Source organism: Oncorhynchus mykiss, chromosome 17 (assembly GCF_013265735.2).
Source record: "Oncorhynchus mykiss isolate Arlee chromosome 17, USDA_OmykA_1.1, whole genome shotgun sequence".
In the NCBI taxonomy this organism is placed as follows: Eukaryota; Metazoa; Chordata; class Actinopteri; order Salmoniformes; family Salmonidae; genus Oncorhynchus; species Oncorhynchus mykiss.
Window position 1 is genome coordinate 77,164,379 of NC_048581.1, and position 12,324 is coordinate 77,176,702.

General features: G+C 42.0%; 1 protein-coding gene across 4 annotated transcripts in view; it reads left to right on the forward strand.

The window, feature by feature from the left end:
• Positions 1-2,496: 2,496 nt before the first annotated feature.
• Positions 2,497-12,324, forward strand: part of LOC110494606 (neural cell adhesion molecule L1-like protein) — a 94,318-nt gene continuing 84,490 nt past the window's right edge. For all 4 annotated transcript variants that reach the window (XM_021569822.2, XM_021569828.2, XM_021569826.2 and 1 more), the window contains exon 1: positions 2,497-2,816. The gene's annotated coding sequence lies outside the window, so the exon portion shown is untranslated. The remainder of the gene's footprint in view (positions 2,817-12,324) is intronic.

Here is a 12,324-nt window from a genome sequence, read left to right on the forward strand (position 1 = left end):
TCATAATGTCATAGTGTCTGGTGGTGGCGGAAGTGATGCTGGAGGTGCTGATGATATCATATTTTACTGTAGTTATTTACAGACTAGTAACCACACAGAGTGTTCTCTCATTACTGTCTCGGAATAGTGGATCAGTTGAGGACATAATCCACATTTCCAGTAAATTCTATTCACAATCTATGCTTCCCGTGAATTAATGAAAGTAATTTCATAGGCTGTCTTATCGAATGACCTTAGGTCACCTCCAGAGGCATTACTTCCAAGTGAAACAAGATCTGATTTTCAAAATGGGTTTCCCAGATAGTCTTAAGGACTATAGCCCACTGCTCCCAAAACAAGACCGTGTTACTGCTATGTCTTCGACATTGCTGCTGTCACAACAGGTAGTGTTTTGAAAGTGTGTTTCAAAAATTATGTGAAACCCTTATTCCCTTAGCGCATTTCATAGAATGCCATCATTTTGTTGAGCACACATTTTAATATTTTGAAGGGAATCAGAATACATTGTATTGTATGTAATACTGTTTGACTACTGTAGGTAATGTGTCTAAAAACTATGACCTTTTCTCGTTTGGGCAAAAGACTGTTCTTCGTCCTCTCTTCTCTGTGACTAAGAAACTGATCGAGTGAAGTGGTCGAGTGCTCGAGGTATGGGACCCACCCCTGCTTGGGAACTATCCTCTACGAAACATGCCCTCACCCCTATTGCACATAGATCTACGTATAGCCCTCGTGGGAGTCTAGTACCCCCACTCAGGGACTCGGGACCTGCCCTCAGAAGACCCTACATCATAAGCCCGTCCACCTACGGATTTCGCACAGGACACACCCCCACTTGGGATTGATCCTACTACAGAACCTGCCCTTACCCCTATTGCATATAGGCCTACAACCGGTCGTATAAAAATGGGACTACTGAATAAACTCATGCTTTCTATGTCTGTATCCTATAAATTGTATTCAGCCTACAACCCTCTTCTCCCCAAGATGTCAGAATGAGTGGTAACAGGTGTAGGAACTTGCCTACCTTGTTTTGTGCCGGCCCCTGTTAAACTGATTCAGACTCTTCAGTTCAACTGCAAATCATGGCGAATCCTGCCGACAACACCAACTGTTAGGTTCTGAACAAACAGAGTAAAAACTCAAACGGACAAGCAGAAAAAGCTTAAATCAAGTTTATTCAACCCACAATGGAGAGAGGATACCGTAGTTAAGCAACTCGGATTGAGAAAAGTACAATATCCATCTCTGCTACGCTGATTTCTATTCAATCCCTAATTATTTTTTCACATGTAGCCTGTATGAGTTATGCATAGGCTACCTCTAACACTCTGCATGCTTAGGTGGAATGGTACAGTCATTGCATTGTGGTAGTTAGAGATGCTACAGTACTGTAGCATGTACAATCTGCTCTTCAAATAATGAGACAAGGTTTTTTCAGTATGACAAGAAATCAGATTGTATTTGATGGAGCACTCTTGGTATGTGCAGTCTGCCTCATATAAAGATCCTATTACACTCAGTCCTCAGTGAATGCATTGTGTAATCCGGTCAATGTGATTAAAATGGCCTGAATTAGATTAGGTTTGATTCTATTCAGTCTGTTCATTTCCTCTCTCAGACGTATCAGGTTAAAAGCACTTGAGAGAACAGGATGAAATCTATCAAATAAGACCAATCTCTGGATATGAACAGGGATGTAGTGTTGAATGTAGCCTGTAGCATTTTACAAGAAACCCCAGGTTATGTACATAGGTCATGTTGTAGTAGTGTGTCATCTAATTACATCACTCTCAGCCATAAACATTGTTTTTCCAGGAATTATTGACCCTGTCCAGACCACACCCACAGCTACCCAGTAGACTGTATCCAACTATTGCCCATATAACCTAGTTGACAGCATTCATTTCCAATGTTTAGATGCACATTTCTCATCACTGAGCAACGCTTAGATGGCAGGTGTCTGCTGAAATCCAAATCAGCACCCAGTAATATGGTGGTGGTTGAAAAGCTAATTTGATTGCTAGCTGACCTCCCCCACCTCACACAGCTGGTCAGTGGCGCAGAAACAGAGTGAGTGCTTTAATGATGCTGCTGATGCTGCTGCTGTCTGAAGTGCTGAAACAACTTGTCCCCACAGAGACTAATATGTGGTCCGAGTCTCCCTCCCTAATCTGACCATTAGGTTCCCATAGGCTATACTGGGAAATAGCTGTTGATGTACTGACACAAATAATGTGAATGGTAATTTCAATATTTGTATTTTTATTATGTGGTGTCATATTTAGCCTACCTGCATTATGTTGCTCCTATACAAACCATGCACTTGAATAATAATATCCTGTGATGTTGTTTGATTTCCGTTCACAATTCCAATTCCATTTTCCTTCCATTCAATAATCTACATTCTAACATTCTAACATCATTCTGGTTCAGTCACCCCCTCCCCCTCCCCAAAACCTGCGTGCCCATTCTGTGACTGGAATAATGCTGCTGTCATTGAGGGTCTTTTAACCCGGTCACAACATTGAGAAGTTGTGGAGGGTTTTCTCGGTTGCCATGGATTTCTAAAAGCTATTGACTGCGATAGGGTCCCTTTATCTGAACGTCTTTGTAGAAGAAAACCTATTAGTTTTTCTTCTTTTTCACAAGGGGGGCGATAGCATCTACGCTCGAGGAAGCGTTTCGTGTCATTCTAGTTCTGTCTGACCAATTGCGCACGTTTTGAGATTCACTAGTGCGATGCATCTCAGACCACTATAAACTAAATTCAACCTCATCAAACGACTGGAACGATAGGAACTGCTCTTAAAAAGGTATGTGTATTTACTTTTGTAAATTTTTCTTTGCATTTTTTTTTCCGGTAAAGGCATAGTCTTGTAATGAGTTCTTAATTTTGTGATACTTTGCTCTAAAGTAGGCAGGCATAAATTATCACAACCGGTACATCAAGGAGCCTACTTAGATATAATAACCAAAATAACCTATAGTGAATTGTCTATTATAGAACAACATACTCAATCAAATAGAAAATGTCAGAGTGAATAGATAAATGACTCATAGGCAAATGACACTGTAGACTAGAATGTATGTTTGCATCTATTTGCCTGGTTTGTTTAATTGTAATGATAAACAATGTTGGCTTACATGCCTTCATCTCATTGATTTCAGTTACATCTACATGGATTTCTTAAAACAATATCCACTGATCTTACAGCATGCATAGTGCTTTATGTTGCATAGCAACATATATCACGGCCAGTAATGTCTTGCAAGTCTTTTCACAATTTGGAATTATAGTCCACACAACTAAAGGACACTTTATGGACACCAGTATAATTTGTAATTGGGGGCAGGGGGAGAAACTACCCCCCCCCCCCCCCATTCCCACCCTCATACCCCCTTAGGCTACCCTCCAGGCATAATCAGACAGTAATATAAATAAGCAAGAATATGTGCAAACTGTATATTTAGTTTGTATTTACTTTTCTTAAAGTTAAATTATTTGTAACATACTTTTGATAGTACTTTGATATTACTTACTGGTCATAATTGCTTGCTGGTCATTTCAGGAGGCTAGAGATCAGAGAGAAAAAAGGTGTTCAACATTTCTTTATTGCAAGATGTTGGTGGTTCATCTCCTGACATGTTGAATATTCTCCTAAAAGACCATGAAAAATACTGTTGTGTTGTCAAGCCCACAGTAGCCTTAATTACTTCCTAAGTGCAAACATGGCAAGAACTGAACTGAGTTTCTTCCTTTTGAATTGCTAATGAGGACTGCAAATCACCTGTACAACTGTGTGTACTCTTCGATTTGTTCTTCTGTCTTTTTGAATGATTCACTACCTAGACTACAATCAGGTAGATTAACAAGAGGCAAATGTTAGTGGGCAGATGCACACCGGAAGCATCTCTACCGCAATCATCTGCCACTGAGAGATTCTCCAAGATTCTTGATTACTTTTCCCCATCGAGGAAATTCATCTTCATTTTATGCATTGGTTTGGATTCTGGGGCAAGGGGTTTTTGTGGAGAGCACATGGCGTGACAAAATGATGAGTGATTTCTCTTTAATGAGTATGATTAGTCACTTTAGAAGTGCTCAGCAGATTGACGTTATTGCATTTCGGAGCTTCTACATTTCATAATTGATTTTGAGCAAGATGGAACAGGTGATGATGATTTGTTTTTGTGTGAGTCTAAAGATACCAGTGTGTACAGTATACTTCACACTTTGTTTTTGCCTCAATGATTCCTCCCATAATATGCTTTAGCTAATTAAAATAGGTAAGTAGTAAAAAAATATCTCAGGAGGAACACGCCACCTTCAAAGATTTGTGTTTTGGTCAGTGGTTTCACAGCACACAGTGAAGTGCCTCTTGGGGTTATTTGTTTAGAAAGCCTATATGCTTCTCCTATCATATTATTACATTCCCTTTTATTCGTGTGCTTGTGTGCAGCAACTCTTGCCAAGCCACGTCAATTAGATGGACCTTGTGAAGATCACACTTCCATTTCTGGTCATACCTCAGCTTGTCCCTAAGCACAGAAAAATAATAACAAGATATTTTGAACTCCTTTTGGTAAAGGTGGATTGATGGGCCTATACCTTTTTATCCTGCAGTATGTATAATGAGTGTATACCACCTTAAGTGTGATATCCTGTAGAGATGTCATGCTGAACCAGTTAGTCCATATATTTCCAGGATGAGAGTCTATCATGGCACTTGGTGATCACGAGTCATCCCAAGCTTCTCAGTATTCAGGCCATTGGTGCTGTGTACTAAAAGGTTGGTTGAATACTTCTCACCAAACAGGTTGAATGAAGTTCAGTGTAATTGGACAAGGAAGGGCTCCACCACCAACTACGTACCTGCAGGTCCATGTCAGCCAGGCAAACTTCTCTCACCACTTAACATGAGTCTCTGACCAGACAAATTTCATGCCTATTTTGTTTTAGAGGTAGCAAAAATGCATGAAAAATACGGGATTGTGTAATGCTAGTAAGGCTACTGACATGGACTTTCAACATGGTTTGGACTGCCCAGTAGACTCTAAAAAGTGACCAAGAATGACCAATCCCTCATTCATGCATGCGAATACATCCACATTATCATCTGGACTGTACCCGTCAGACAGTGTGACCAACTGACACGTACTCAGACCACATCAATTTCATTCACTTACTCTCTTTTCCATACACAGACCCTAATTCAGTCATACAAACAAACACCTGCACCCGTAACTACGTCCACTGAATTTCTTTTTCATGTTCATGCAATCCTCAATACAAACACGCAATGCCTCCTGAGGCAGAATTACTTTTAAAGCTGAGAGACGCAGTGTGTGTATGCATGTGTATTTGTGTTTGTGCTCACGAGCTTGTTTTCCATGTGTGAGAGGGATAGAAAGAGGGCATAGTGTCTGGTGGTTTTTGGTTTTCCTTTCAATTAAAACCTAGATAAGCAGGTGAGGGGAGTTCTTTACCAATTAGTTACCTTCATTAATCAATCAAGTACAAGGGAGGAGTGAAAATCAGCAGACACTCGGCCCTCCGTGGAATGAGTTTGACACCTGTGCTCTACAGGCACCCTGCTGACTGATGGAATACAGATTACACAGATACTTGTTAGAGATTACAGATGAGCTTGACAACGGGAAGCAGACATTAATTGCTATACAGATTTCATTGCCCATATATGATGCCCCTTAATCTCTTAATCTATAAAACACTGGTGATTCATAACACAGATTAGCCTTTCTGACCGTCTCTGGACTGTGACAGAGAGCAATTATATTGACCCAGGAAGAGATGCTTGATATTGTAAACACTGATTATATGAAACATTGTGACACCTAGATGTACTCCAGACAGCAGACTCTGTATGGTATGGATGACAGTGTGCTGGAAGATGTGTGGTGGAACCTAGCAAATATCCAGGCGTAATTGAACTTCAACTCAGGCTTCCGTTGGTACAAGCAATTACAGCGACGACTCCTGCTCCCTCTGCTGCAGCATTACCTGAGCTGTCCTCTATCATGTTTACTGCTGGTGACAGGAAGAAGAAGCAGCATGTCTTGTATGATCTGGAAATATGTGTGGTTACATTAAATTATTAATTCTTAATTTTCCACAATCTATGCTTGCTTTTTTTTTAGTAGGATACCTATAAAATTGAGTCTGGGGAGAGATAGCGGCAAGGGAATTATTCTGGCCATTCACCCTGGGGGGCAACGGGTTGGGTGGGGGATGATGAAGATGTAATGATAAGAGGTTGTGATCAACCAGAACTCACCTTCATATCTTATTTAACAGGCCGCTGCATTATTGGGGCCACTGGTGAATATGATCAATGGCAGCCTGCGCTGCACGGACAATTAATCTGCAAAGGTAATACTGAAGGACAAACCTGCAACGAGGTCAATGTTATAACACATGTTCTGGAGTTTCTATCCCAGAACAACCCAGTGGGAGGGCGATAGGAGAATGTCTCTCTCACTGGCAAGGTCCCCTGTACACTTCCGGGCTTAAGGCAATGGCTGGGCGTATCATTCTTCATCTTCTTTCAGTGCCACTTGTTCTGCCTCAGTACATGGTGAAAATGGCAACTTCTGGTACAAATTTGTACAGTTATATAAAAAACAAATCCACAAAATCATGTTAGTATTTTTCATCTTGCAATGTTTTCATAGAAATGAGAACCACAACCAATAGGATTAGGTTTTACTGGAGGCCGTTTGAGCCAACTGTGCATTGCTTTTCTGAAAGAACAGGGTTTACAATCTAGCACTAAGCCACTCGAGCCCCTGCATGCCTATATTCAATCAGTATAGTTCCTTTTGTTTTTTGGTTGTTTGAATTTTCACAAGTGATTCTAATAAAAGTGTAAAAAAAAAAAAAAAATGGCCAAAAGTACATCTCACTCCAAAATCATGGGCATTAATATGGAGTTGGTCCCCTTTTGCTACTTTAACAGCCTCCACTCTTCTGGGAAGGTTTTCCACTATATGTTGGAACATTACTGCAGGGACTTGCTTCCATTCAGCCACCAGAGGGAGATTAGGATCTGTGCAGGCCAGTCAAGTTCTTCCACACCGATCTCAACGAACCATTTCTGTATGGACCTTGCTTTTTGCACAGGGGCATTGTCATGCTGAAACAGGAGAGGGCCTTCACCAAACTGTTGCCACAAAGTTGGAAGTACAGAATCATCTAGAATGTCATTGTATGCTGTAGCGTTGATATTTACCTTCACTGGAACTAAAGGGCCTAGCCCGAACCATGAAAAACAACCTCAGACCATTATACTTCCTCCACCAAACTTTACAGTTGGCACAATGCATTCGGGCAGGTAGCGTTCTCCTGGCATCTGCCAAACCCAGATTCGTCCATCTGACTGCCAGATGGTGAAGCGTGATTCATCACTACAGAGAATGCATGTCCACTGCTCTAGGGTCCAATGGTGGCGAGCTTTACACTACTCCAGCTGAAGATTGGCATTGCTCATTGTGACCTTAGGCTTGTGCTCGGCTATAGAAACCAATTTCATGAAGCTTCCGGCAAACAGTTCTTGCACTGACGTTGCTTCCAGAGGCAATTTGGAATTCGGTGGTGAGGTTTGCAACCAAGGACAGATGATTTTTACGCACCACTTTGCAGCTGAGCCGTTGTTGCTCCTAAACTTTTCCACTTCACATTAACAGCAGTTGACCGGGGAAGCTCTAGCAGGGCAGAAATTTGACAAACTGACTTGTTGGAAAAGTGCCACATTGAAAGTCTCTTTAGAACGGGCCATTTTACTGACAATGTTACTTATGGAGATTGCATGGCTGTGTGGTCTAGAAGGATTTTATATGCCTGTTAGCAACGGGTGTGGCTGAAATAGCCTAATCCGCTAATTTGAAGGGGTGTCCACATACCATTGTATAAATAAATAATGTATTTTATATATTTTATACACCTGTCAGCAATGGGTGTGGCTGAAATAGCCGAATCCACTAATTTGAAGGGGTGTCCACATACTTTTGTATATATAGTGAATAAGGTCCTCAAAGGTATAACAAAACCTGACAGCCTTACAAAGAGAAAAACAAATTTGTTGTTGTATTTTACCCCCTTTTTCTCCCCAATTTCGTGATATCCAATTGCGATCTTGTCTCATCGCTGCAACTCCCCAACAGGCTTGGGGGAGGTGAAGGTCGAGTCACGCATCCTCTGAAACATGACCATGCTCCTTAACCCGGAAGCCAGCTGCACCAATATATCGGAGGAAACACTGTTCAACTGACGACCGAAGTCAGCCAGCAGGCACCCGGCCAGCCACAAAGAGTCGCTAGAGCGCGATTAGCCAAGTAAAGTCTCCCTGTCCAAACTCTCCCCTGACCCGGACGATGCTGGGTCAATTGTGCATAGTCCTATGGGACTCCCGGTCATGGCCGGTAGGACACAGCCTGGGATCAAACCAGGATCTGTAGTGACGCCTCAAGCACTGTGATGCAGTGCCTTAGACCGCTGTACCACTTGGTAGGCCAGAAGTTATTATCCTAAATAAAAGTCAGCTAAATTATTCCCATTTCAATTGCAGTCTCAATTCCAGATAACTCATGAATATAAGAGCGTACTGAACAAAGATGAAAGACATAAAAGAGACATGGAATAGAGGGGATCACAGTCTTCTTGTCTTGTGTGTGTTGTAAGGGCAAGGTTAGGAGGAACCCCCTAGGGAAGTGGTGTAGAAGGGCTGACAGGATGATGAGGACAGGACAGATGTGACAGACAGGCACGTGGACAGGAAAAGTGCCATTGTCTCAAGTGGTGTGATAAGAGCAGGTATCAGACAGTTTCCCTCCCTTCCCTCTCAGTTGTTGGGTAAATGTCATTTGAAACCACTAGGTTAGAGATAATGGGGAGTGTAATTTAGGAGGATACATGAGGCTCATGTTTAACATCTACTACATGAAGTGCTATTTTGTAATAGAGCAGCCACAGGCCGTTTTTTTCATGAGTGAATGGTCAGGGTGCCGGAACATAATTACAAGTCATTTATAGACTGCAAATTGACCTCAAGAAGCCCAAACAGAAATAATATTTGACTAAAACAGAATCATTTTGTCACGACTTCCGCCGAAGTTGGTGCCTCTCCTTGTTCGGGCGGCGTTCGGCGGTCGACGTCACCGGCTTTCTAGCCTCCACCTCCATTTCTTTTTCCATTTGTTTTGTCTGTATTGTACACACCTGGTTCCCCTTACGTTTGAATTATTTCCCTATTTAACCCTCTGGAGCCGTCATGGTTTTGTCCGTGTTTATTGTTGTCAATTGTCTCGTTTATGTGATTCTGGATTTTCGTTCTTCTTGTTGGAAGATTATTTTTGAGTAAAGTTACTATTATTACTCATCTCTGTGTCCTGCACCTGACTCCGCCTTACCCACATCACCTAGACTCTGACACATTTCAAACCTTGCTTACATTTGTATACGATCACATATATCTCGTTATAATGCATAGGAATACATTGGAATAACTTGGAGCTGATTTGCTGGTGTTTTTACAGCCTTCTATGTCCAGAATTTTTTTTTTATCAGAACTTGGGGGACCAGTTGGTGAACTTTGTAATAGCGTATCACTTATCTCATACCAAACGTAGAGTATGGGCAATGGAAATATATTCACCACAGGAGGTTGGTGGCACCTTAATTGGGGAGAATGTGCTCGTGGTGGTGACTGGAGCAGAATCAGTGGAATGGTATCAAATACATCAAACACATGGTTTCCAGTTGTTAGTTGCTATTTCATTTGCTCTTTTTCGGCCAGTATTATGAACTGTTCTCTCCTCAGCAGCCTCCTAAGATGTTCACCATATACAGTGCCTTGCGAAAGTATTCGGCCCCCTTGAACTTTGCGACCTTTTGCCACATTTCAGGCGTCAAACATAAAGATATAAAACTGTATTTTTTTGTGAAGAATCAACAACAAGTGGGACACAATCATGAAGTGGAACGACATTTATTGGATATTTCAAACTTTTTTAACAAATCAAAAACTGAAAAATTGGGCGTGCAAAATTATTCAGCCCCCTTAAGTTAATAATTTGTAGTGCCACCTTTTGCTGCGATTACAGCTGTAAGTCGCTTGGGGTATGTCTCTATCAGTTTTGCACATCGAGAGACATCCCATTCCTCCTTGCAAAACAGCTCGAGCTCAGTGAGGTTGGATGGAGAGCATTTGTGAACAGCAGTTTTCAGTTCTTTCCGCAGATTCTCGATTGGATTCAGGTCTGGACTTTGACTTAGCCATTCTAACACCTGGATATGTTTATTTTTGAACGATTCCATTGTAGATTTTGCTTTATGTTTTGGATCGTTGTCTTGTTGGAAGACAGATCTCCGTCCCAGTCTCAGGTCTTTTGCAGACTCCATCAGGTTTTCTTCCAGAATGGTCCTGTATTTGGCTCCATCCATCTTCCCATCAATTTTAACCATCTTCCCTGTCCCTGCTGAAGAAAAGCAGGCCCAAACCATGATGCTGCCACCACCATGTTTGACAGTGGGGATGGTGTGTTCAGCTGTGTTGCTTTTACGCCAAACATAACGTTTTGCATTGTTGCCAAAAAGTTCAATTTTGGTTTCATCTGACCAGAGCACCTTCTTCCACATGTTTGGTGTGTCTCCCAGGTGGCTTGTGGCAAACTTTAAACGACACTTTTTATGGATATCTTTAAGAAATGGCTTTCTTCTTGCCACTCTTCCATAAAGGCCAGATTTGTGCAATATACGACTGATTGTTGTCCTATGGACAGAGTCTCCCACCTCAGCTGTAGATCTCTGCAGTTCATCCAGAATGATCATGGGCGTCTTGGCTGCATCTCTGATCAGTCTTCTCCTTGTATGAGCTGAAAGTTTAGAGGGACGGCCAGGTCTTGGTAGATTTGCAGTGGTCTGATACTCCTTCCATTTCAATATTATCGCTTGCACAGTGCTCCTTGGGATGTTTAAAGCTTGGGAAATCTTTTTGTATCCAAATCCGGCTTTAAACTTCTTCACAACAGTATCTCGGACCTGCCTGGTGTGTTCCTTGTTCTTCATGATGCTCTCTGCGCTTTTAACGGACCTCTGAGACTATCACAGTGCAGGTGCATTTATACGGAGACTTGATTACACACACAGGTGGCAAAAGGTCGCAAAGTTCAAGGGGGCCGAATACTTTCGCAAGGCACTGTAGCATTGCTGTTGACGGAATCTGATGGGTAGACAGACAACAACAGACAACAACAGGATGCACAGCGATCCCATACATCCAAGTGTACACAAACACATGGCCCAGGTGCTCCACCATAATCACCTAACCCACGTGTGCTCATCATTTGGCGGCTTCCCATAATATTAAAATGTAACTGCTGTTTTGTTTGGAATTAGATATGTCCCTACGAAAAGTCTGTAGGGGGAACCAGTGTAATGTGTGTCCCTAAAACACACTCAGAATGTGAGGACAGCGGTACAATCACTTTGGGGTGTCCTCTCGGACCACATTACACAGCATGGACCGCCTCTGGGTGCTGTAAGCAGAGTTGACTCCTGGCTGGCTAGGACTCTCAGCTAGTGACGCTGCAGAAGCCCAACGTGTGCTGCTCTGCATAGCATGAGCCTGTTTAGCGACCCAGCCGCACCTAGAGTCAAACAGGGCTCTCCCATGACAGAGAACACTGACCAGCCATGATTAGAATAATGAAACAAGGAGGACATGCTAAATAGTTGGATGAGCTGCTATTGTATGTGTAAACTCTTAATCTTCTCTCAGTTTGAAGGTGCGTCGATTCCTGTGTGCTATTATCCTTTGTTCGTTAGAAGTGTTTAGCAGCTGGAAACAAATTACTTTCTCATTTCAACTGAATGAGTGTTTTCAGAGCTTCTAATTTATCATAATGAAATTAGAATTGCTTTTCATAGTTGATTTCCCCAGCTCAATTTACAACTATATGACACCCTAAGACTCATTAGCACTCAACTGAATATTATGATGCAGCTTTTTATTATAAAAGCCATTTTACATGCCTACAAATTGACTGCTTTTTGGAGAAATGTCAGTATATTTATTGGGGTTCTGAAAGTCTTTGTGTCTGTACCCAGCATACTGGGGGTCAACTATACAGACATCCAGAACACAGCAATAGTCTACTTCTTAACGTTCTCGCCCCCAGACACGGCAAATATTGAGTAAAATTGCCAAACTGGTCGAGACTCAGCACCATTTATCAGCTCGGGGGTAACTCTTCTGCCCATTTCTACTAATCTAACCGTGGGACCACCTGCAGAACAGTGGAGAC